This window comes from Marmota marmota, unplaced genomic scaffold, assembly GCF_001458135.2.
Source record: "Marmota marmota marmota unplaced genomic scaffold, marMar, whole genome shotgun sequence".
Taxonomy (NCBI): Eukaryota; Metazoa; Chordata; class Mammalia; order Rodentia; family Sciuridae; genus Marmota; species Marmota marmota.
The window spans coordinates 4,908,010-4,933,161 of record NW_026000196.1 but is presented as its reverse complement, the minus strand read 5'-3'; the positions used below and the strand labels follow the sequence as shown (position 1 = coordinate 4,933,161).

Below are 25,152 nucleotides of genomic sequence, written 5' to 3'. Positions count from 1 at the left end.
TGGCTTAGTGGTAGAGCACCTGACTCTATGTGAGGGACTGGGTTCAATCCTCAGCACCACATATAAATAAATAAATAAATAAATAAATTGTGTTCATCTACAACTAAAAAAAAAATTAAATGACAATTAAGAAGGTATATTGGGGGCTGGGGCTATAATAGCTCAATGGCAGAGGGCTCGCCTAGCATGTATGAGGCACTAGGTTCAATCCTTAGCACTGCATAAAAAACTAAGCAAATAAAGGCATGTTGTCCATCTACAGCTATAAATTTTTTTTTAATTAAAAAAAAATTAAGGTATGTTGGCCATGTGTGGTGGTACACACCTGTACATACTAGCTACTTGGGAGATGGAGGCAGGAGAATCACAAGTTCAAGGCCAGCCTCAGCAACTTAGAGAGACCCTGTCTCAAAATAAAAAAGACTCGGGGTATAGCTGACTGGTAGAGTGCTTGCTTAGAATGTGTGGGACCCTGGGTTCAATCCCCACCACCTCAAAAAAAAAAAAAAAGTTCGCTTGAAATATGAGGAAAGGGCACATTTGAATTTCTATTTCAAAGGAAAAACAAATCTGCATTTTAAGCCAGGCATAGTGATGCATGCCTGTAATCCCAGTGACTCCACAGGCTGAGGCAGGAGGATCCCAAGTTTGAGGCCAGCCTCAACAACTTAGCAGGACCCTGTTTCAAAATTAAAAAATAAAAAGAGCTGGATATATAACTCAGTTGTAGAGCACCCCTAGGTTCAATCGCCAATACCCCCCCACACACACAAACACCCATACACACACATACACACCACACCACATTCCCCCCGCAAAAAAGTGGAAAGAGGGTAAAGAAAGACCGCAGTCTCTTCTTCCACTGGTACTCCAAGTCCCAGCAGACCCGTTTGCGTAGTCAGGGCTACTAGCCCAAATCCGTTGCACCATGTTCAGCCCTTACACTGTAACACCATAGACTTCCTTGGCCCTGGTCATGGAGCCTGAGGGAGAGACTTATTAACCCAGGACAGAGGGAGTGCTTTACAAGATGGCCTCTGACCCCTGACAGGCCTGGGCCTGAAAACTCGGGGCACTGTCTGCCATGTGACCTTGGGCCACTGGTTTTCCTTCTCCTTACTCAGAGTTTAAAACACAAGGGCAATCAGCCTTTTGTGAGCTCTGAATGAGAAAACACTTACAAGAGGTTCCCACCCAGCCCACGCTCAGGAAAGGGGGGATTCTTTGTTCTTTGTCTACATTATTTGAAAAAAGTAGATTGCAGGAAGTTGCCAACTGCCCTCTGTTTCCAAATTCCTCTGAGTGAGTGTGTGTGTCCTGTGCTCATGATGGTGGTGGGGGTAGTGGGGTTGTCAGGAAGCAGCATCAGCTTCCTGCTGATTGACTCAGTCCCCGGAGGCCTCCCTGGCAGCCAGGGAAGCCTGGCACTTGGTTGGGCTTCCTCTCACTAGCCTGCCCTCCTCACCCCTACCCCCTGCCTCACAGGGCCCAGGACTGTCTGCAGGCTTTCTGAGCAGCTTTGTTCTCTTCTTGGGTGGAGCACCTGACTCCAGCTGCCTGAGTTTTGCCTACAGGTGCATTTCCTTTGCACACCTGGCACCTGCAAGAGACTGAAGGTCTCTGCCAAGTTACCCTGAGAGATTTGGATCATTTGAGTTATAAGCCTATGGAAACAATGCTGTCAGGTTCCTCTGCCTGCTCAGAGAGGATCTGGTAGCAGGGGCCCCCAGATTTCTCCTGTTGGAAGCAGGGTTCAGAAGGTGTCTGCCTTTGATCTTCAGATTTTTGGTTTTTGTTGGAGAGGGGTGCTGGGGATAGGAATAGAACCCAGGGCCTTGCACATGCTAGGCAAGCTCTACCACTGAGCCACATTCCCAGCCCCCTGCCTTCTGTCTTCTGAAGGGAGGTTCTGACAAGAGGATGAGGTTCCTGGCCTGTATATTGGCCTTTGAAGGACCAGGCAGAAAAGGGGAGCACTGTTGGGCACAGTGGCATATGTCTGTAATCCCAGCAACCGGAGTGGCTGAGACAGGAGAATTGCAAGTTTAAGACCATCCTCAGCAACTTAGCAAGACCCTGTCTCAAAGTTTTTAAAAAGGGCTAGGGATGTAGCTCAGTGGTAAAGCGCCTCTGGTTTCAGTCCCCAGTGCCAAAAAAGAAAGAAAAGAAGAAGGAGGAGGAGGAGGAAGAAGAAAAAGAAAAGGGAACACTTCTGGGGGAGGGGAAAGTCTGGGTTGGGTCCAGGCCCCCAGCCATGGCACTTGACTGGATTTGCCCCTCCACTTTACATGGAGACTCGGCGACCACCTCATAGTCCTGATAATTGGTGTGGAGGCCAAGATGAAGCTGTGGTCTTGGCCTCAAACACCATAGCACTCAGGTTGCAGAGTGCCAGTGATGAGCTGTGGCTTCCTGCCCCAGCTCAGCAGACATCTCTGCTCTGAGCAGAGTCCATCAGCTCAGGATGTGGACAGGCACGCTGCCTCTGCTGTGAGCTAACCATGCAAGGCAGGTCTCCCAGGACGAAGTGGGTGTGAGCAGCCTGGCTTTCCGCCACAGCACAACCCATGCATCTCATGTGCAGGGGCAGGTCAGGACCATTTTTGCCTAGCATCCAATAGAATTCAGCATCCAGTAGAATTCAGCATCCAATAGAATTCACGCACACGCGCGCGCACATGCACACACACACACACACACACACGCTGTTTAGGTATCTCGGCAGAAGCAGACCTGGCTCTTCAGCCAGTGTGTGTATGGGGGCGGGGGGCTGCCCTTCTTAGTACCTGGTGGCTGAGTCAACAACATGGGGAGGTGTGTTTGGATAGTAAACAGCAAGCAGCAGCATGGGCCAGCCCACTGCCTTCTTCCTTCCACTTTGCTAGCAAAAAATGTCCTCTGGAGAGGTCAGCCAGGACTTAATTTTCAGGATCAGGTGCAAAATGAAAAGGCAGGCCCTGTGTGTGGAAATTAGTAAGAATTTCAGGACAGCAGAGCATGGGCCAAGCGTGGGCCCTTCTAGGCTTGAGGCCCTGGGCGGCAGCAGTCATGTCCCTGAGGCAGGCCTGACATCAAGGTTTCCCAGCCTTGTGAAGTCGTGGAGCTGCCGTGGGGAGCCAAGCTGGGCCTCTCTCTGGTTGAAGAGGGACTTGACATCCAGAGCCGCTGCTGGTTCTTGAGACACGCTGTCCCACACACCACACCAGCACTTTCCTCAAGGCTAGCATGGCTCCCACTTCCAAGGGAAAAGAACTTTAACCTTTTTTTGTTCTTCTCTACCTGGTTTCTCCCATTCTTTGTAAACTCAGGAAGCTTTGAGACTCCCTCCGGCCTCCCATTCCTCCTTCCTCCCCCTCTATTTCTCTCTTCCTCTTTCCATTGCTTTTATTTTGAGGAAAACCCCTCACCAGATTGCTGTGTAACATTTCCCACCCATTCATTTGGTGCCACTTGATCCCCCCCGCCCCCCGCTCCTGTGGTGCTGGGGATTGAACCCAGGGCCTTGTGCATGGGAGGCAAACATTCTACCAACTGAGCCATATCCCCAGCCCCACCATTTGATTTTAATGTTCCTTTGAATGACACCAGGCTAGAGCTCCTTAGGTTCCAAAGCCCGTCTCTGAAATGGCTTGAGTGTCTTCCCCACAAAGGGACATTCCTCCAGTGGCCTCTGACTCTGTCCATATGGCCTCTGCCCACAGACCCCTGGGATGAATGCTCATTGTTACCATTTGTTACTTACTACTTCCTCCCCACATTGAGCTATCAGTCCTACAGGCCACAGTGGAAAGAAAGCCTGCTCCATTCTTTGGTGACACTCCACGAGCCCTGGGGACTCAACAGACCTAGGCAGGGACATTAGCCTCCATGTAGACTTCAAGCTGGGGGTGGAAAAAGGTATGTTAAAAGGTTAAATAGGTAAGCCTAAGAGATCTCTCTGGCCTCCCTTCACCTTGTCCATGTGGCAACAAGAAGAATCTTTGAAACTCCACGTGACTCCATTGCCTAAGACTTTCTGGTTGGCCTTAGTGATGCTGCCTGCCTCAGTGACCCCATCTCTAACAACACATCAGGAACTCTCTGGATGAGGTGGCTTGGGTTGCTGAAGAGGCACTTGAACCACACCTTGAAGAATGCAGGGTGTTCCAGGAAGATAGAGAGGAGGAGGCAAGAGTGCAAGGGTACCTAAGGAGCATGGGTAGCTCAAGGGGAAGGCTAAGGTGGGAAGCCAGGAATGGCATGGAAGGGAAGTGGGATGGGTTAAATGCCTGGCTCAGATTGGCAGACCAAGCTCCTTGGGAGAAGAGGTGAGCCTCTCAACCCTGATGCTCATTCAGTTACTTGAAGAGCTTTTAAAATTACTGGTGTCTGGGGGTGGGCCCAGCCTAGGTGTTTGCATTTGCTCTCCAGGGGCCACAGATGCCAGGAATCCCCCTTAAGCACTTTGGGAGGGTGGCCAGAGTTGGCTGCTGGTCTTGCCCACGGCTGGAATGCCCTGGGACTTTTCTCTACTGATGGGAAGGCAGCCTTGCTCAGTCAGCCCTGGACCCCTGGGCAGAAGAAACTAGGGAAGCACTAAACAGAGATGGGTCTCGATATACAGCCGAAAGGGCCCCTATTCTGAAAGGAAAACTGAAATCTAGTGACCTGCAAGTCACCACCTCTGGGAAGAAAGCTTGGCCTTTGCTACCACCTGACTAACATGGGATGAAGGCTGAACTGAACTGTTAAAGTGAAATAAGCTCCCACATGTGGTTCATGGCTCCTGCCTTCAAGGAACTCAGGATCTTATGGTGGGAATGGGCCCAGTCACAGGGTTAAAATATGGACTCTAAGCTATCAAGGCTCTAAGACACAGACCTGAAAGAAAAGAGATGAACTTCCCCAGGGAAGGCTCAGTGAGGAAGCAAAGAGACATCTGAGGATCTGGGGTCCACCCAACAGGCCTGGCTGTCCAGCCAGCATACTGAGCTGAACACCAGAGCCACAAGCTGTGCCCACATGGTGATTTCCCCTCTGTTCGCAGCAGCTGGGCTGGGCGGGCCCAGGGCAGCTGGTGCCCACGGCTGGCCTGAACAGCCTTGCCGTTTGCCCCAGCAGGCAATCCAAACAGTATTTTCTATGTGTACTGTGCAGATTGAGAGCACCGCGGTCAGCCGCCCCTCTTCACTGACATTGCTGGCTGCAGTGGGCAGGGTGGGGAAGAGCTAAAGGTTGGCCCAGCAGACTAGGAACAAGTCACAGCCCGCCCGCATGGTTTGTTTCCTTCTGATGTTTTATTTTGAAATTGTCAAACTTGACAGAAAAGTGAAGAACCTTCATCTGGACTCACCCACGGTTACCATTTGGCCACGTACCCTTTCCCTCACTGTCCGTCGAATGGCTCTGCTGAGTCATTTGAAAGGGTGTTGCAGATGGCCTGATGCTTCACCCTGAGTATTTCAGCAGGTGTCTTCCAGGAGCAAGGATTTCCCCTTATGTAGCCACAGTGTTGTCGTTACACCTAAAAAATTACCGCTGTTCAATGATGTTATCCAATGTACGTCCTATGTAAATTTCCCCAGTTGTCCTCCACATGTCTTTTATGGATTTTTTTCCTGACCCAGCAAGCCTCATACACTACATTTGGTTATGTTGCTTTAGCTTCTTTTAACAGAACAGTCACCCAACTTTGGTCTCTGTGACATTGGCTTTGAAGAGCCCATTGAGCTAGCTGTCCATAGAATGCATTCTAGATTTGTCTGATTGAATACATTCAGGTTAAGTTTGCATAGTTTTGAAACTCTCACCTGAAAATTGCTTCATTGTGTCCAAGAAAGTCCTAAGGCACAAGGTATTTATAGTTGGAGGTATATGTCCTTTGTTCCCTGCCCCTGTGTGAGTCATGGAATGTCCTGTCCATCTTTAGAAACATTATATTTATAAAATGTCCCAACTGACTATAAAGATTATTTCACTTGATCCACATCAAGCCTGACTGGTTGGGCAGGTGATCTCTTCATTTCATGGGATTCTGGGCTTTTGAGGTGATGCCCAGGCAGAAGTAGACTAGGTCCCAGCCCCGTGACATACTGTGGGAGCTCTACAGTAGCAGCTGGGAGATTGGGCAGAGTTGCCCCTGGCCAGGAGACGTTGTAAGGTGGTCTCACTATACCTCAGCCCAGGATCCATTGCGCTTCCAAGCCTAAAGATACTGAATATAATGTATTAAAGTGTAACCCCTCTTTCATTACCCAGGGCATGGTCATGAGCTTTGGGTACTGAACCAAGGCACCATAGTGGTGGTGCTCTCTGTTCTACCCTGAATGGCCCCAGACTGCCATTCAGTCATTTTTCATCTGTATACCCCTGCAAAGGCCACCAACTGTCATGCCTCTTTCACCTCCCTGCCCCTCCCTCTGATTTGTAACTTGCATCTGCTGGGGTCCAGGAAGCCAGTCAGCCACCCTTGTTAGAACTGATTCCCAAGGCTCCAAGCCATGGGCTGTGTCCCATGAAAGGGAAAGGGCATGGGATGTTGAAGGGCCTTATCAAGGCCCCCACATGTGAGCTTCCTGGGTTTTTTGGTATGTTCTGCAGTTCTTTTTGGAGGATTTAGGGGAAGTTAACTGGGGATTGAATCCAACCACATTCTACCACTGATCTATATCCCCAGTACTTTTTATTTTTTTATTTTGAGATAGGGTCTTTCTAGGTTGTCCAGGCTAGTCTCAAACTTGTGATCCTCCCACCTCAGCCTCCTGAGTAGCTGGAATTACAGTCAAACACCACCACACCAGGCCCTCTGCAATTCTCATTCTTTTGAGGGAATTTGGGGATTCCGGAGGGAAAACTGCATATATAGCAGAAGTGGCTAATGAGCAAAACAGTCTGTGTGTGTGTGTGTGTGTGTGTGTGTGTGTGTGTATGAATGCAAGTGCCAGAGCACCAGGGCATTTTGTGCATGGTGGTCACAATGCTGAGTGACCATGCCAGGTTGGGGCTGCTGAGGAGGCTCAGACCTCAGGCCTGTGCACTGTGACCACCGGCCTCCCCTGTGAGTAGATCAGCATGCAGAAGTCAGCTGTGTTATTAATACCCACACCTCAGTATTCCTGAGGATCTAGCCACCTGAATGAGAGCCAGTGGCAAGGACCACTGGTCTTTGGATGTCCCAGTCTTCCAGGGAAGTGTCCTTAGTGCCATCATCTTGTTATAGCCACTTACCTAGAGAGCCATAAGTTCAAGGCCAGCCTGGGCAACTCAGGGAGACCCTGTCTGAAAACAAAAAATATTTTTTAAAGGGCTGGGGGTGTCATTCAGTGGTAGAGTGCTCACCAAACACCAGTGAGCCCCTGGGTTCAGTCCCCACCACTGCAAAACAAATGAAATACCTGCAGGCTTCTCCCTTGGGTGCTATCGTCCCTAGTCTAGCCTGCCTAGTTGTGTTACCTTGGGCAGAAGCTTCCTGCATTCTGTCCTCTGTTGAAGAAAGTTCTGTTCTCATAAATTCATAAGCCTGGTACCCTTCTTGTTTCTCAGTTCAGTACCCCAGGGAGTTCAGAGTGATCTTGATTTGACTTAACAGTGACTCCTTTACAAACCTTTTTTTGAATTCTTGTTTGCTTGCTTTTTTTCCTTTCTTATCAAAGTAATACATGTGCATCTTTTTTTTTACATCACACAACGCTGATGGGTTTATAGTGACAAAGCAGCAGGCCCCACCCTACCTCGCTTCCCTGTCACCAGCCCTCCAGACTAGTTAATCTTTTTCAATTCCTTTAGTTCCTCCTTTCTGTCATTCATCTCCACATTTTGAAAGAATTATGTTTCTCCTACTACTTGATTTACCAACTTTGGACATTATCTGTTGCTTCCATGTTCTCTTAGGTGGGAATTTCTCTTTCCGCCACCCTATCATTTCCCCTCTCTTACTAATATCATTAAATCACAATTTGGGGTTTAAGTCCGCAGTATAAATACTGTTCACTGCTGAGGCTAGCACTGAGCTATGATTACTTCTATAAAAAAAAGAGTTAATTATTGTCTCTGCTGTTCTCACCAGATTACTTTGCTCTGTGCCTATCTCTGATTCCTCCCAGTACACTAACGGGTTGGGAAAACATCTATCAGTTGTTCTATATATATCACTTCATCAGTTCCATTTTTTCTTAGGTACTGGGATATCTTGCTAGCAAACTTCTTTAAATCTTTTTCAAAATGAATTTTGGGGGGATTGAAGCTGAGAGGCTCTACTACTGAGCTTAACCCTCATCCCTTTTTATTTTTTATTTATTTTTATACCTTTATTTATTTATTTATTTATTTATTTATTTTTATATGGTGCTGAGGTTTGAACCCAGTGCCTCAGACGTGCAAGGCAAGTGCTTTGCCACTGAGCCACAGTCCCAATTCCTTATTTTTTATTTTGAGTCAGAGTCTAGTAAGTTGCTGAGGGTCTTGTGAAGTTACTGAGGCTGACCTTGAAGTTGGAATTCTCCTGCTGCAGCCTGCCAAGTCTCTGGAATTACAGGCGTGTGTCATCATGTCCAGCAAGTGCTCTGTAATATTATTATTACTTTATTATTATTATTTTGTTTGTTTTGGCAGTGTTGAGGATTGAATCCAGGGCCTGGTGCATGCTAGGCAAGTGCTGTACCACTAGGCCACAGCTTTTTAAATAACTTTTTAAAATAACTCCACACAACTTCCTCTGAAAATGCTTCCCTGACACCCTGCCTCCCCTAAGCTGCCCCTCCTTTGGGCTCCTACAGTCCCTTCCTGTTCTGACACAGCCCTTTTCACACTGAATTGTAATTGCTTGCTTTCTTGCCTATTGCTTTTCCTATGCCATAAGTTTTGGAGGTCAGGGTTGTGTCATGTTACTACTATCACCCTAGGAATACACAGGAGCTGCCTGGCATAGAGTAGGTACTCAATAAATATTTGCTGGCATTTGCATATGTCATATTGAAATGCAAGAGTGATCGTAGGCTCAGTGCTGCGCACAGTGGCACACATCCACAGCAATTCAGGAGACTGAGGCAGGAGGAGCACCCTCGGCAACTTAGTGAGACCCTGTCTCAAAAAATTAAAAGGGCTGGGGATATAGCTCAGTGGTAAAGCACCTCTGGGTCCAGTCTCCAGTACTAAAGGGGGAAAGTATGATTATAGGCTTGTGGTGGTTCCACTAAGTTTCTGTCCCCGTGCTCCTCTATCTACCACATGCCCCTTCTCTCAAGCTTCCTCATCGAGTTTTGAGGCCCTTTGGGGACCAGTTCCAACTTAGTAACAGTCTTTTCTCATGATGATAGCAATGGCAGGGCCTTCTTTCCCTGATCCAGTTTGCCCCCCGCCCACTGGAGTGGTCTCAAGCATCTCTGGGCCCCATTGGTCCTCCTCACTTGGTAATCCCAGCCCCGCCACTGAGCACAGCACAGACTGAGTGCTCAATAGATGAGGAAGGCTCAGACTCCCTCAATCAATCCATCAATAAACCAATCAGTCTTCCTCCCGCAGCCTCTCTGCTCCCAGGCATTTCTCATTATCCAGCATTTGGATGATCAGAAGGAAAAAGCAACCTCTGTGTAAAGGTGACCCTATTTCAGGTTTTGTCATGACTCACTGGATCCTGAAAGACAGGAGGAGCAAGACAAAGAAAGGAGGGGCACCAGGGACGTTCCCTCACCATCTCAGAGGGATATTGGGAGAAATTTGGTCATTGGACTGAGGGCTGTGTTACCCCGGAGCTTAGTACCAGCCAGGCAGCATCCTGTGTGTAACAATGCCCTGCTGCAGGAAGGAGAGGCAGTCCAAATCCAGGGGTGGGCCACCTGTATTTCTTGCAGTTTGGGGGTCTTGGGTTACAGAAAAGTGCTGGTCTAGAATCATCCATGATGTGAAAACAAGCCTCAGTGTCCACAGAGGCCCTTCCCTCTGAGAACAGTGACCTGACATTTGGCAGCCAGCAGAAAGAACTAAGCCACCCTCTCACCCTCCTGGAACCAGGCAGCCAGACTCCTGGAGCAGCTCCCTCAAATGGACGCTGATCCCAGGGCTGATTCAGGATGTCTTTCATTCTATGCATTTTCACCTGGGACCCAGCATCTCCCTGAGAATCCTGTAGCAGGTGACCAGGCAGACACGGCCCAGGTGGAGTGAGTCTCTGAGACTTCCTCCTGTAGCCAGAACCCCGCTGTCCAACTCAGGCCCTCCTCCCGTGAGCTCCTCCCAGGACTCTCAGACACTCAGAGGGCAAAGCTGCCCCTGAGACCAGGGCTCTCTCAACCTCACTCACCAGGGACCTTATGTGAGGTGACCACAGCCAGGTGGCCGGGCCTAGGGCAGTGGCTGCTGACCCTGAAATAAAGCTGATGGCCGCCTGGCCTGAGCTGCCCCTGGGGAGGGAGCTCTTCTCTTGGGGGGTGTCATGAGTTTCAGGGAAGCCTTTACAGCAGCTCTTTGATGTTTCGCCAGTGGAATCGAATTTATTTATTTATTTTTTGGGGTACTTTTAGAAATTAACTTGCAGTTCTCAGCCTTTCCCTCCCCAGAAAGGAGAGAAGTAGAAAAGAAGAAAGGCTTTGCATTGTCACCATGATTGGCACCTTGTGTGAATGAGGGGTCACCGCATCGGGCTGCTCCTTTTCAAGCGCGCTTCTCTCCCCTGCACGCTGCATTCACGCCGGAACATTCTTTCTTTCAAAGCTTCTGTCTTTCTCTCCCCACCCTTTGTGTCTCTGCTCTCCTTTCCTTCATTCTGAGCTCTTGCCACCTCCCTCAGGGATCGCTCTCTTCTCGCTCTCTTTTTTCCTCCCTTTTCTTCTTCTTCTCCTATTCAGTTCTTTTTTTTAATTCCTTTCTTCTTTTTCCTGTTGAATAGTGCTTCTGTTTTCAAGGGAAGGGACGAGTGGAGAAGTCGGTTTATTTGAGGAAGGGAGAATGTGAGTGTGTTTTCTCTGTTGCTTGTTGCTCTAAGCATGCAAAACCTCCCTGTGCAAGATGCTGTTTTCCTTTTGCCCCTGCTTTGAGGGGACATGGTGTTGAGAAAGAGTCTCCACCAGACAGGAGGCACCTGTTAATCACAGATGAGGAGCCCTGAATCACTGAGCCAGGAGAGTTGGCTGCAGGAGACAGATGTGGTCCTGGGACGACTCCATTTCTACCTGACCTGAGATGGGGTTGATATTGAGATGCTGGTCAGAGATGGACACAGATCCCCAAAACCTCCCTCTGTGGAACCTGGGGGCCTTGGAAGAGGTGGTGAGAATATCATGCAGGGGCTGAGTGTGAGGAAGAAGGCAATTGACACAGGCATGGCAGTTATCAGGGGTGCCCCCCACCCCCTGGCCCCACATTGGATGGATGCCTAAGCTAGGTGGCCCTTGCCAAATAAATGACCTGCCACCTCTGGGTTGGCAAGCTGTGTTGACACATCCTTTGTGAGAAGGATATAAATGTCCCACGCATTAGTCAGAGGGATTTTTAAATGTCACCTGGGAGCTACAGAGTGCATTCACTTAGGTTTTCCTAAATTATCAACAGATCCTAAATTATCAACAGATCAGTTTGGTTCATTCCTTGTGGGCCTCTTTATTTTTCTGTAAGCCTGTAGGGGTGAACCTCCTCTGAGAGCTGACGAGCTTGTCGATCAGCCGTGCGCCTGTGCCTGCTGAGCACATTTACTTTCTCTCTCAAGCACTGGCTCTGCTCCTGGATGCAGGGTCGGTAGAGAGGACCACAGGCAGGACCACCACCTATACAACCCCAGGAGCCACCTCTTGCTGTGGTCTGAGTGGTCCATGTGGCCCTGGCTGCTTTCAGAATTTGGGTTCGATTCTTTGTTTTACAGTAATGGGGGTTGAACCCAGGTGCCATACCACTGAGCTATATCTCCAGCCCTTTTTATTTTTTATTTGGAGACGGGTCTCATTAAGTTGTTGAGGGCCTCATAAGTTGCTCAGGCTGACCTCCAACCTGTGATCCTCCTCAGCCTCCTGAGTTACTGGGATTACAGGCATGTACTATTGTGCCTGGCCCTAGCCCTTTTTATTTTTTATTTTCAGACAGAGTTCTGAGTTGTCCAGGCTGGCCTCGAACTTGCAATCTTCCTGCCTCAGCTGAGGATCCTGCTAAGTAGCTGGTATTACAAGCATGTGCCACTTCCCCCAGCTTCAGGGTGTGTTGAAGCCCCTGTGCTTCATCACATCTCCATACTTTTCCGTTGTTCTTCTCTTGTTAGATTACCTGCTGAACTCCTCCACAACCTACAAAACCCTGCTCTGGCAACACTTCCCCTTTTGACTCCCCATGTAGAATTAATCACACCTCCCTTTGAACCCCATCTGAAATTTACATTGTAGCCACCGACTTGCTCTGGTAATCACCCGTTTACTGTAGCACCAAGGATTATGTTGTCATCTCTCTGAATTCCTACGAGAATGATGCCATCCTGGTTTGCCAGGCAGAATACCATTGCCTAGAGGCAAGGTCTGAGCCCCAGGCCACAGGGATGCAGGGGGCCAAATGGGCCAAGGGAAGGGGTGATGCAGAGTAGTCTGTGAGCAGAGAGAAGGTCAGTAAAGCTGCTGCCAGGTCAGAAGGAGGCCTGACTCAAAGCCTCCGTGTTTGGCAAAGGGTAGCAACCTTCCAGAGGACAGCTTAGCTCTGGGGGAGGAGACAGATGTCATAAAGCAGGGGTCAAGGAGGCGATGGAAGATGCGGGGCTTGAGCCCCTATTCAGAGGCTGGAGAGAGGGCCTCCAAAAGACACCTGAGAGGGAAGAGGTGTGAGTGGAACAGAGTTAACTGAGACTAGGACAGGGAAGCGGGCCTGGAGGAGGACAGGCCTGGACTCTCCAGGAGGAGCCTGCCTGTTTCAGAGCATAGAAGAAAGCACCCAGGCTGCACGCTTTGGGTCCCCCAGGTTCACAGGGGGGAAAGTGAGTGGGACCTTAACTGAGATTGCCATTGTCCCCAAAAAAGGGATCTCTGCTGGTGTAAGGAGCCCTGGGATACAAGTAGCCTGTGATGTCAAGTGAAGGCTCTACACCAGGGTGTCAGGCCTAACAGGGACCATCCCATGAGTCCTTCCTCGTCCACACCCAGCACATGCCTGGCCCATAGTAGGTGCTTTATGAGTGTGTATTGAGGTGTGAATGGAATTTGTCTTTAGCAGATGTAGAACAGAGTCAGTGCAGTGCACAGTGAAGTGCTGTGTGGATTTTAATGCCTCATATAAAGAAGGGCCCTGTCCTGCCCCCGAGTCGTCCAGGGAATGGGGCCATATCCTCCCCATGGAAGACAGGCACAGTGACTACACCAGATAGCAGAGAGGACAAATAGGCAGCCAGTCCGTGGAGACCAGGCCTGCATGAAGGAAGAATGTCAACCAAATGCTGAAGACAGATCTGAACTCCTGGAGGGCTCATCAGGAGACTGTGTAGCATACCTACTATGTGCAAGTTCCAAAGATAACACATGCTTCCCAAGAGGAAGGCCTGGGTCTCAAACACTAGGAAGAAGGCTGTGAGCTCTTTGGGTCTAGGTGACTGAAATAAGGTGAGCCATGGGTAAAGATAGCCAAGTGTGTCTGTAGGGACATTGGGGATCTGTGTTCCAGGGAAAAATGGAGGTGGCTGGGGGCAGGCACCACCCCCCTGCAGTGTATCCCCAGGTGGACCTCAGGGTAAGAGACCTGGTAGGAGGACACCACTGCTCTCCCTGGCTCTGCCTGCTTCTCAGGACACCTGCTGGCAGACCTAGAACCTGCTGGGGCTGACCTGGCTGCTTTCAGGTTATTCCGGTTTGGGCAAGAACATTTCCTGACACCCCATGACAGGTACCTACCCAGCAGCACCCTGGCCTGGAGATGAAAGGGGAGCAGGGCAACCAGGAGCTGCATTTATAAACAGGCTTTGGAGACAGTTGTGTTTCTGAGGCCCCAGTTTCCCCAGTGACGGGGGACCTAGCCGTCAGTTCCCCTTTAAGAACTGGCATCAAGGAATTGGCTTCTCCAGGATCTGGCTGGGTGGCCCCAGGCGAGTTGCCAATGCTAATAATAGTAGCAAACACTGGCGCCAGGTTCTGCGCTCAGCACTTTACGTATTTTGACTGGTAAGACAGGTGCTCTTGGTGCTGCCCCCACTTTAGTAAGGAGAACTAGCCATGGGGTGAGGTGCACTTAGCCTTCAGACTCCAGAATCTGGACTCTAAACCAGAGCTTGGCAACCTGTTTTTAAAGTTATTATTATAGTCATTTCTTGGTATCTGCTAGGATTGGTTCCAGGACCCACACCCATGGATATCAAAATCTGCACATGCTCAAGTCCCTTATGCAAAGTGACGTCTTTGCATTTACCCTATGCGCGGTCTCCCATGTATGTTAAATCATCTCTAGATTACTTATAATACCAAATATAGTATTAATGCTATGTAAACAGTTGTGAAACTGAATTGTTTAGGGGACAATGACAAAAAAGTGTACATATTCACTACAGATGTAGCCATCAAGGCCTAACTACATAGTCCACATTAGTGGCAATGTGACATTTTTTCTGTCCTGAATATTTTCAGTCTGTGGTTGGATGTGGAACCTTTGGTCCAAATGTATCTCTCAGCCTCACAGACACACTGTATCAGCCCTGCTCTGACTAACAGCATTGTCAAAGGGCTCTTTAAGATTCTAAAGCGGGCACGGTGGTCTGTGCCTATGATCCCAGCTACCGAGTAGGGGAGGCTGAGGCAGGAGGATCACTTGAGCCAGGAGTTTGAGACCAGCTAAAAAAAAAAAAGATTTTAAAGGCGGCCCTCATTTCTGGAAGCAGTCACCAAGTGCTCAAGAACCATGCTTAGATGGAGCGATGTTCTTAAAGCAGCTCTTAACCTTTCCATGCCCCAGTTTGCACAGTTGTAAAACAGGGTGATGTTGCTAATACCAACCACAGAACACCGTCTAGATTGAGAGAATGCACTTAGAGCTGGCCCAGGCTGGCACTGTAACTCAGGGCAGCCAGCCAGCCGGCTGCCACTAGCATCAGGATTTTGCCATCAGGGATAAGCACCCACACAGGGCTGAGCATGGTGGCATACAACTGTAATCCCAGCGGCTCAGGAGGCTGAGGCAGGAGGATCACAAGTTCAAAGCCAGCCTCAGCAACTTGGAGAGGCCCAGAGCAACTTAGCAAGACCGTGTCTCAAAATATAAAGGGCTACAGATGTGGCTCATGGTTAATTGCCCCTGGGTTCAATCCCCAGTACCAAAAAAATTAAAAATAAAAAGAACCACTGATCACAGTGGCACACTCCTACAATCCTAGCAGCCTGGGAGGCTGAGGCAGGAGGATCATGACTTCAAACCAGCCTCAACAACTTGGAAAGGCGCTGAGCAACTTAGCAAGACCCTGTCTCTAAATAAAATATTTAATAAAGGGGGGCTTGGGGATGTGGCTCAGCAGTTAAGCACCCCTGGGTTCAATCCCAGGTACCAAAAAGAAAAAAAAAAAGAGAGACCACCTATGCTTTGCTCATTTGTAGGGGCTGGTGCAGAACCTGATAGGGAGAATTCAGTGACATTATGTCTGGGAATGGCTTTGTAAGCTGTAGAGGGCTGTGCCTGCGTGAGTAGGTGTGCTTATTCCCCTGCTCGACCTGGCTGTCAGTTCCAGAAGAACTTGTGTTTCCTCCTGCAGTTTGGCATCCAGAGCTGGGGATCCTGGGAGGAGGAAGTCCACCAACCAAACCAGAGCCAGAGCCAGGGCTCTGAGTGCTTTTACGCAGGACACTGCCCAGCCTGTCCTTGCTCCTGCCTGTTTACAAGTTGAGTGTGGGTGATTTTTCACACAAGAAACTTCCTGGGCTTTTTGTTTTCCAGAGTCAGGGCCAGCACAGGGGTGTGGGTCTCCTCTTGGACCCTGCCCTTTGTCCTGTGACCTGTCTGGGCTGTGTTTGCAGAGGGGCAGGTGATCCTAGCTGGCAGTAAGACTGATACCCAGTGATCCCGGAAAGACATCCACTCTGGTGAGGAGAGTTGTATTTCATAATTCATGTAGGAATGTGGCCTTTTGAGCTTTGAGCCTGGAAGAGTTGTGAAATTTCAGAAAAGAGACAGCACCTGTGCCTTCCCATCTTTCCCAGGGGGCAAAGGGGTCTCATAGGCACTATTTAGGGGACCATCAGTCCCCTGGCAACCTCCCTTGTGGGCCCAGAACTGGAGCTTGAACCTTTTGTGAGCTGGAGTTTGTTTCCACCATCTCTGTCCTTCCTTGTATTTGGTTTGGTTACTTTTTCCACATGTTTATCCTCTTACCATGAAATTTAGATCTTTTCAGTGATCTTATGAGTATAGTATGCCAAAGCCAGGCATGGTGGCACACACCTTGAATCCCACGGACTTATGAGGCTGAGGCAGGAGGATGGCAGGTTTGAGGCCAGCCTCAGCAACTTAGCAAGACCCTGTCTCAAAATGAAAAATAAAAAGGGCTGGAGGTGTGGTTCTAAGGGTAGAGCTCCCCTGGGTTCAATCCCCAGTATGACTGGGGGGGGGGATAAGAATATGCTAATATTTGGGTCCCTGGGTGATTCATATTGTATGTTGTACATATATTGTGATGGTAAAAGCTAGGAGTGGCCATTTCTCAAACGCCAACTCGCAGGCCATTCATTTGCATTATCTTATTTAATCTTCCCACCATCCTGTGGGAGAAGCAGCTGCTCTCCCTATTTTATGGTTGAGAAAACGGAGGCTCTGAGAGATGAAGCATTTTGCCCAAGATTGCACAGCCAGGAAGCGCCAAGCTGACTCTAGAGCCCCCAGTTGCCCTGAGCCAGGAGCTTCCACCCCATATCCCATGGGTTGCCCTGAAAACGCTGTGACCCCACAATAGGGAAAGCCACAAGGAAACCTTCACACCCAGCGTAGGGAAGGCCAGACATTTGTTTGGTACTAGTCACCTCTGCTAAAATCATTTTGGCATTTAGGACATGGTTGCACATTTGAATTTCAGCATCTGGTGACAGCACGTGGCCCATTACCCATCATCCTGCACCACCCTCGTGCTCCTAAGCGTCATCCTTTGTGATCCAGATTGAGGAAGAAACCAGTTCCCACTCTGGAATGAGCTGGCCACCTTGGGCACTTCCCCTCTGAGGTACACAGACCTGCCCTTCAGGGACCTGCTAGAGTCCTTTCCAGGCACCCCTGCCCTACTCTCCTCCAGCCCCGCCGAAGACAGACTCCCTTTGCCACCTCCTTTTTTCACTCCTGGTAAGGTGCAGACCCAGCAGCACCTGGCAAGGATGCCCCTTAATATGGCTCCACGTCCCTCCTCCTCCTGACTTCCATGAACCTCTTCTCTCATGCATGCATGTTCCTTCCCCAGCTAGATTTCAGGGTCAAGTGCAGGTACATGTGCTTCCATCCCTTGCATGGGTCCTACCCCCTCTGCTTACTGCGTGAAAGTGCCATCTTCTAGGTGACCAAGGAAGGAATGTCTTTGCAAGTTGCTCCTGCCAGCCACTGATTATAGCCTGTGTGGATGGCCGCGTGTGGCTGACGTCTGCATGTGTACACTATCAGCCACAGTGTTGCACCAGCTGTCCCTCCCCCCGGAAATCCATGGAGGCATTACGTGAATGAGAAAGACATTCTTTACTCCTCTCTTGGCATAAATCCGGACTCAAGTTGGGTGTGTGGGTGACTGCAAAATAAATGTTGATTACAGCACAGGCTTCGGAAGGCAGCGCTGTCAGGGGCTCTGTGGGGATGGAGCCCCAGGATGAGTCACGCTGGTAGCTGGGAGAAAAGAGAGGGCTGTGTGCCAGGCCACACTCCTTGCCTTCTCCTCCATCCTCAGCACCTTCTCCGTCCACTGCTCTTTTGCCGTGTGTGTGTGTGTGTGTGTGTGTGTGTGTGTTACAGGAGATTGAATCCAGGGGTGCTCTGCCACGGAACTAGACTTCAGCCCTTCTTAATTTTTATTTGAGACAGGGTCTTGTTAAGTTGCTGATGCTGGCCTCAAACTTGTAATCCTCCTGCCTCAACCTCCCCAGGTATGCACCACCTCATGGCCGCTCTTCTGTCCTCTTTACCTTCTCTTCTCTATCCCATGCCTCCTGGACTGGTCCTCGTCACTGCTGGATCTGTTGGGGAGTGGGCACTTCCTAACCTTCTGTTGCTAGACCTCCTCAAGTCCCTCTGTCCGATCTTCATGGAATGGGCACCACAGATCATTCTTAATTTGCTAATGGGCTCAGTTCAACCTCCCAACAGGTCTGGAACTGAGTACCATTATCCCATGCCTCAGATAAGGTGACTGAGGCCCACACTAACCAGCGTGGGGTAAATGGGGCCAGATCGCAGTCTCATTCTGCAGCCTGTGCTCAGCCTCTCAAAGTGCTGGGGTTTTTTTTCCTGGATGAACATTCCTGAATCCTTAAGTTTAAAAAAAAAACAACAAAGTTATTTTGTCCTTTCGTGATTATTTCCTCTCTGATATTTTGCACTTCTGTTTTGGGGTTCTTTTTTTGTTTGGGGAGCCAGGGATTGAACCCAGGGTTGTTTAACCACTGAACACATCCCTAACCCTTTTTATTTTTTATTTTGAGACCGAGTCTCACTAAATTGCTTAGGGTCTCACTAAGTTGCTGAGGCTGCCTTTGAACTTGCAATTCCCCTGCCTCAGTCTCCCAAATTGCTTGGATTATAGGTGTGAGCCACCATGCTTAGATGTTTTCTGGGTCTTAATCTTATCTCCAAACAAATTGTAAAGTCCCTGAGACTGGCAATCTTTGTGCCCCACCAACACACAGCACCTGCCTGGCTCTGAGAATGGACAATGATATGAATAATAGTATTAATAATAGCAGCAGCAGCAATAGCTCCCATTAACTTAGACCTTACTCTAGGCCAGCCTTGTTTACAAACCCATTATTTCCCTTAATTCCTTTATTATAAAAGCACAGGCCTTGGAGTTAGACCTGCCTCCACTTATTCTCCAACCTATCTGTTGGTCTCATGCAAGTCATTCTCCTCTGTGCCTCAGTTTCCTCCTCTGAAAAATGTTGTGAAGATGCCATGCTCTGTCTATATACACGACATCCTCAGATGTACACCTGGCCTAACGGCCTGGCTCAATATGTGATAGACCTTTTTCCTACTATTGTCCCCCTTTACAAACAAGGAAAACAAAGCCCAGGGAGGTTGAGGAACTTACCCAAGGATGCACAGCTCAGAGTGACAGCAGCTGGGAGGGAGGACAGGCAGGCCTGCTGGGCTAAGAGCCACCATCCTTTCCCTGTGTTCATATGCAGATTGAGGAGCAGTCCTTCCTGGCTTCCTGCCCTATCACCTTCCCTTGGCTGCTTCCTGTCTTTCTCACTGAGCACTGACCCTGGGGTCCCTGAGGTGCTGGGCCAGCCTTTTAGGGGAACAATGGAGCTATCATGTCATTGGCACCTCTATGGGTCCTGGACCCTGCTGCATCCTGGGGCAGAGCCTTGCCAGCTGCATCGATGGGACAGGCTAGGCCGCTACTCCAGCTGGGCCCTTGGAGTCCAGGACTTAGGGACCACGGATGCCATGGCCTCCTCCCTGGCACAGTGACATTTCCAGCCACAGCTGGATGCTCACACAGCCCATGGGGCTCCTGAAGATCCAGGGCCCTTTCTTCTTCTCCATGTGACTTACGTTTCCTAGGGGACTTGATACCGTTTTCCACCAGCCCATCTATTCTCTCTGTCACTTCAAGATGCTGAGGCCACAGCCATAATCGGCTGGCTTTATTTTCTGCAGTAAATCTGTTCCCGGACCTTTGTTTCTCCTGTCATTTCTGATCAGTCCAGATTAAACAGAGCAATGGAGAAGCCAGCGGGAGCCTGGGCAAGGGGTTGATGTGACCTGACTCCTCCCAGGGAAGTGGGTGGGGGGGAATGGCATCAACCAAGAAGAACATGATGGTCATGGGCTCAGATCTCACCTGTCTCTCTTACGGGCTGTATGACTTAGAGAAATAATAACTTCAGCAAGCCTCAGTTTGCTCATCTGTAAAATGAAAATAAAAATGTCCATTTTCTCGAGACAGCCTATATCATGTGCCTGGTCCATAGCTGGAGCTCAGTAAATGAAGGCTGAAAATAACTATAAAGAGTCGGCAACCCTTAATGCTGCCTTAAGCTAAGGGGGCACAGAGAGGTGGCTATTAGAGCTTATGGGTGCGTGAGCACTTCCTTTTTTCAGAGGCAATTGAGGACCATTTTTTTAATCTCCCACTTCTGGGAATTAAATCCAGGGTTCACATGTGCTAGGCAAATGCTCTACCACTGAGCTACATCCCCAATCCTAAAGAGAGGTTTCTGTTGTTGTTTGGTACCAGGGATTGAACCACTTACTTAACCACTGAGCCACACGCCCAGCCCCCTTCTTTAAAAAAAAAAAAAAAATTTAGAGACAGTGTCTCACTGAGTTGCTTAGGGCCTCGCTGTTGCTAGGGCTGGCTTTGAACTTTCAATCCTCCTGCCTCAGCCTCCCAAGCTGCTGGAATTACAGGCGGGCACCACCATGCGTGGCCTGAAGAGTGGATTTTGAAGAATTGATGATTCCCACCACTCTGGGAACTGGGGGGACTCTGAGGATTTGCTGAGAGCCTTGCCTGGGGCCATGCCCTGTGTCTCAGTCCCACAAAGCAAGATGGGCTTCAAAGAGGTGCCATGAGACAGTTGTGTAGTTGGGGTTTCCCAGGATGGCAGTGAGTTCCTGCCTCAGGCAGCGTCATGGGGGGCTTCCAGGACTGGCTTACACCATGCTGTAGGTTCTGTCCTTGCTCTGTCCTGAGAGGGGGCTCTGGCTTCTGCCCTCACCCCATCTCTAGGAAGCAGAGCCACTCCCTAGGGTGCCTCCCCAGTGAGCCTTCCCCTGCCCAGCCTCCTGCCCGCATGCTCTCTGCCTTCACAGGTGAGGTCAATAAGGAGCCCTCATTGAGGCAGGCAGGGGGTCCCTTCTGCGAGCTCCTTCCTCTCTGTAACTGTGGAAACTCTGACCCTTAGAGAAGACTCAAGAGAAAGGAGATGGGGACTGAAGTGGGGGAGCCAGGGCTGATGGAATGGGGTTTCTTTACCCTTCCTTTCTTTTTTCATTTTTATTTTTAAGAGATAAATAAATGTCGCCCTGAGACGACAAGAGAACATTGAAGGAGATAAAAGGAGAGTAAAAGGCAGCTAGAGGCCAGAAGCAAAGGACACAGGGTGATTTGGACTCTGCACTGCGAAGAGGGGAGAGATGAAAGAGGAAAGAAAGAGATGAGATGGGAACGCAGGACCGAGTGGCAGAGCGGAGGATGGGGTTGCCACGGAAACGGAAGAGGGGAGGAATGGAGGGAGAGGAAGACAGGATGGAGAAGGCGGAGGGCTCAGCGAGGGAGGGACCCGCGATGAGCTTGGTGAGGAGGAAGGGAAGCCATGGAGATCTCCTGGGTCTGCACTGAGCTTGACAGAGGAGGAAGACGTGACCCAGAAAGTCCATGCCCACCAAGAGCTGGTGCAGGGGAGAGCACTGGGCCTTGGCCCTGGGCAGACCCAGTGGGGGCCCTGCCCACCCTGCTTCTGGGGACTGCGTCAGGTTCCACATCTGTAAGATGGCAGTGATGCTTCCCACCCCCAAGGGACTGCTCAGAGGACTAGAAATATCATGTGCTCCTCACAGGGCCTGAACCAGGCCCCAAAGATGTTCATGTTGTTCCTTCGTTTGTGATTCTTATCTCTGTCCCTTGAACTTGTGAACCAAAGTTTTGTTCATTTTTTCCCTGTTGCATTTTTAAGCTGGTGATTCTTGGGTCCGGGATAGCGTCCTCGTTTGGGAGACAGACATGCTTATTGCTTCTGGAATTGGAGAAGGGGCTAGGAGACTTGCAGAAACACAAGGCCTGCTGTCCTCCCCCTGGAAACAGGAACCCAGCCTGAAGCTCAGGGAAAGGAAGTCCAGACCGGAAGATTTCCATCTGGCTGCTTTCCAAAGCTGGGCTCAGCAAGGGGCCTCTTTTTTTTTTTTTTTTTCCTTTGCCCTTGAGTATGGGTATTCTCAAAAGGGCAGCATTTCAGTCTCTATGTGTACCCTGCTAGGGATGCAGAGGTGAGCAAAATAGACAGGGCCTCTACCCTTGGGGAGCCATCCTCTCACTGGAATGCCAGATATTAAGCAAGTAGTTGTACCAACAAATCAGTAAACCAATCATTAAAAAATCATGACATCCAAGAAAAGAAAATATTAAACCTGAAGCTACCGAGAACTTGGGGGACCTGTTGTGATACCCGAGTTGAAAGCACAAGGATGAGGAAGGAGGAAGAGCATTCCAAGCATGTGCAAAGGCCCCAGGCAGGCAAGGAATGTTAAAAGAAATAAACGAAGCTCTCATGGCTGGAGCATGAAGGGCAGGGGGCAAGCAGCTCGCTGTGAAGTGGCCATGAGGGCGGGGATCAGCCAAGCAAGTTTGCATAGGTCCTTGGTGGAGTGTTTAGCCTTGACTGCAAGCCTGATGGAAAGTGGTGGCGGCGGCATCAGGGACAGGGTGGAATGGTGCTTTCTCCCTCCTCTCTCCCTGGGGGACTGCTTTAGCAGGTAGGGGCAAGGCGCAGCTATGCGGTGAAACTCCTGAGAGCCCAAGATACTTCCTCCAGGAGGGCTGAATGGCGGGGACCCTCACTCCCCACCTGCCACCAGGCCCCGCTCAGAGCCCCCAGATCACAGAAGGTGAACACCCTGGCCGGGGAGGCCGAGTGGGACAGGGCCGCCATGTTTGGCACAGATGGAATAAAATAAATGTGCTAGGGTCAAGAGTTCCTATGCTGGGACTGTGGCTTTGGGGCCTCTGTTTCCATGTCTTTAAAACGACCGCATTGGACAAGAGGGTCCCCAAAGCTCCTTCCAGCCGTGTGGTGAAGATTCCAAGACCAGCCTTGAGGGTACGCTGCCACGGTAGCTCAGGCAAAGGGTCTTCAGTGAGACCACTGTCCTGCCATGGGAGAGCCAGGGGTCCCTCCTTTACAGTAAAGAAAATGACATGTCTACTCAGGTGCATGGACTGTCAGGTGGGAGGATCCAGGGCCCCTGGCTTCTGAAGTGACTTCAGATCAGAGGCAGCACACCACTTAGCATGGAGGGGGCCCTCTAGGTCTCATTCATTCATTCATTCACTCTTGGTCCTTTGGTGACTGACAGCTTCCTCCATCCCTTTCCTCTTCCCCACTCTGGTTTCTTTCTCTCAGCATTCCCTTGCTAGACCTTCTCTGTGCCCCTGTGGTCACTGTCTGCATTGTGGAGAGGACCTGTGAACAGATATGATTTTGAATCAACATGATTGTACCAGTCAGCACTCTCCAGAGAAATAGAGCCAGTAGTGTGTGAGAGTGTGTATACAGAAAAAATTATTTTAAGAACTTGGCTCATGCAATTGTGGGGGCTGGCAAGTCCAAAATCTGTAGAGCAGGCCAGCAGGCTGGAAACTCAGGCAGTATTTGTATGTTAGTCTTGAGGCAGAAATACTTCTCTGGGAAACAGCAATTTTTTTTTATCCTAAGGCCTTCCCTTCAACTGATTGGATGAGGCCCACCCACATTATGGGAGGTTACTGCTTTACTTTATAAAGTAGATGTTAATCACATCTACAAAATACTTTTACAACAACATCTACCTGGTCTTTTTTTTTCTTTCCAGTGCTGAGGATGAACCCAGGACCTTGCCCATGCTAGGCAATCATTCTACCACTGTGCTGAAAACCCCCAATCCTTATGGCGACATCTAGATGAATTTGACCAAACAACCGAGCACAGCTTAGCCACATAGAATTAACCATTACAGGCTGGGGATGTAGCTAAGCGGTAGAGTTCTTGCCCAATATGTGCAAGGCCCTGGATTCCATTCCCAGCAGCAAAAAATATTTTAACTTTCACAGTCATGTTCTCAGTCTGGGGAAGAGGGCCCTGACTTGCCCCCACTTCCTGGAGAGGCAGTGCCTGCACTAAACCCCAAAGGGGTAGGAAAATTCACCCAGAGCAAGGGAAGAAGTGTCATCCTGGCCAAGGAGTCAGCCCGTGCAGAGGCCCGCAGCAGGGAGTATCAGTGTGTGAGGTGCAGAGGGACCACAGAGCCTGACTGGGGACAGCCTGGGGTAGCAGGCTGAGGCATGGGAACTTGGTCTTGCCAGCCGCAGGGCTGAGGGGCGCTTCTGGGCCAGAGCCCTTGCTTCCAGTCCATGCTTCACCACCATCCCCCTGTGGACCTCGGAGCAGCCTCTTCCCCAGCCTGGGCCTGTTTTCTTATCTTTTAAAAAGCATGGGGCTGAGCTGGGCATGGTGGTAAGTGCCTGTAAACCCAGTGGCTCAGGAGACTGAGGCAGGAGGATCGTAAGTTCAAGGGCAGCCTCAGCAACTTAGCGAGGCCCTATCTCAAAAAATAGAAAGGGCTGGGGCTCAGGCTCACTGGTTGAGCACCCTGGGCTCAATACCCAGAACCAAAAAAAAGCATGGGGCTGAGTGGGGCGAGGTGGTGGACACCTGTATCCCAGCTACTCAGGAGGCTGAGGCAGGAGGATCACTCGTGCCTAGGAGTTTTGCGGCCAGCCTGGGCAACATAGCAAAACCTTGTCTCAAAAAATAAATAAATAAAATTAAAAATAAAGAAGAAGAAGAAGGGGTTAGACACAGTAGTGAGCATCAGACCCTGTGTGGTTGGGGGTTGGTGACCCAGCCACTCTGACTCCTGGTGTCAGGCGTCAGCAAATCTGTCCACAAAGAAAAGCGGAAGCTGAGACAGAGAGAGAATCCAATAAGGAAGAGACTCACGCACTTCCCCTGGTCCCACTCCCCGCACCCTGTCCTGCCGCCCCAGCCCCCCTGGGCCTCTCACTGCTGAGTCGGGGCCTTGTGCACCCGGGCAGAAGTGAGGCTGTTGCAAGAAGCCCTGAGGTTTGCACAAGCCTCCCCAGCTTTCACTTCCTCTTCCTTTCTGGGGTTGTGCGCAGAGCTTACCTTTAAGTCTACAGTGAGGACAGCGGAGGAAACAAAGAGGGGGGTTTCATGACCAGATGGAGTCCCAGGAGCGCTTTTATTACACCTTCTACACCCTGGAACTTCCGCTTCCCTTTCCTGGCCGCTCACTCTGGGTTCCCCTCTCTAATCCCAGGGGCCT

General features: G+C 50.0%; 1 protein-coding gene and 1 long non-coding RNA gene across 4 annotated transcripts in view; one reads left to right on the top strand and one right to left on the bottom strand.

The window, feature by feature from the left end:
- Window positions 1-25,152, top strand: part of Znf710 (zinc finger protein 710) — a 69,723-nt gene that overhangs the window by 26,200 nt on the left and 18,371 nt on the right. The gene's annotated exons all lie outside the window — the stretch shown is intronic.
- Window positions 21,989-25,111, bottom strand: LOC125612482. Its single transcript, XR_007342830.1, has 2 exons — window positions 24,993-25,111; window positions 21,989-23,291 (listed from the first exon to the last, which is right to left on the bottom strand). It is a non-coding gene; the product is annotated as an uncharacterized LOC125612482 (long non-coding RNA).